Genomic DNA, 1,417 nt, shown 5'->3' with positions numbered 1-1,417 from the left:
AAAAAAAAAAAAAAAAAAACCCAAAAAAAACAAAAACAAAATTATAAAAAGATGTTTTTGATATGTGTATGTATATATATAAAACAATTATATATGCATATCCATTAAAAAATGTTTGTAGTTACAATAATCATATTTTACAGAGATCTACCCAAAACGGAATAAAACTGTTTATCTTCACTAGTGCTGCGTCTGTCCTGGAATCTTCTGAGGTTTTTCATTTTCAGTGTTTGCAATATTTGTCAAAGGATTCCTTTGTATTTGTTAAGCCTCCCCAAGAAGTTAACATTTTTATTTCCTCTTGTTACATTTATTCCAAAATAGAGCTTAAAGTAGAAACTCTTCTATATTTTTCTTGTTTAAGAAATTTTTTGTAAATAAGTGTGGCTCTTTATTCAGTCATTCGTTTCTTATCCATTTTATGGATAAGAAATGAATGAATATTATCAAGGCATTCTCTTTATAGCCAGATGCCCTTTATGTTACTAACCGTTACATGTTTTTCAAATAATGGATTTTTCATTCCATTCATCTTCAGTAGTGCAGAGCTAGAGGACAATTTGTTGACAGAATTGCCAAAGACATTCAAGCAAGATCGTTGTCAGTGCCGCTGGACTGGCTCCTGTGCAGGACATGAAACTCTGCTTGTGAAGACCTGTTGGGCCAAGCGAAACCGTCAATGGCACCTGTGCCCAGCGTCGCCTTTCTGGCACGTGTAAAGACATTCGAGTGAGATCGTTGCCAGTGCCGTTGGACTGGCTCCTGTGCAGGTGGCACATAAAATACACCATTTTGAGCATGGCCGTTGCCAGTACCACCTGACTGGCCTTCGTGCTGGTGGCACGTAAAAGCACCCACTACATTCTCGGGGTGGTTGGCGTTAGGAAGGGCATCCAACCGTAGAAACTCTGCCAGATCAGATTGGAGCCTGGTGTAGCCATCTGGTTTCACCAGTCCTCAGTCAAATCGTCCAGTCCATGCTAGCATGGAAAGCAGACGTTAAATGATGATGATATATATAAATGTATATGAGAAGATACATGGCTCAATAGTTAGAGCATCAGGTTTCATGAGGTTGGGAGTTTGATTCCTGGATCAGGCTGTACATTGTGTTCTTGAGCAAGATCCATTATTTCATGTTACCACAGTTCAATCAGTTGTAATGCTATTGGCATTTCCACTTGGACACCATCTGTAGCATGGAGAAGGAGTGATTGTTGGCTTCTACAAAAAACCTTGCCTGGACTTGTACCTTGGAAGGGAACTTTCTAGATGCAATCCCTTGGTCATTCATGACTGAAGGGAATCTTTACCCATTACCCTATATAATATATATATTAATTACAGAAGTCCATATATGTATATATGACAGGCTTCCATATAGTTTTTGCCTACTGGAATTCACTGACAAGATATT

This window comes from Octopus bimaculoides, chromosome 6 (assembly GCF_001194135.2).
Source record: "Octopus bimaculoides isolate UCB-OBI-ISO-001 chromosome 6, ASM119413v2, whole genome shotgun sequence".
Taxonomy (NCBI): Eukaryota; Metazoa; Mollusca; class Cephalopoda; order Octopoda; family Octopodidae; genus Octopus; species Octopus bimaculoides.
Note: the sequence above shows the minus strand (reverse complement) of the source record.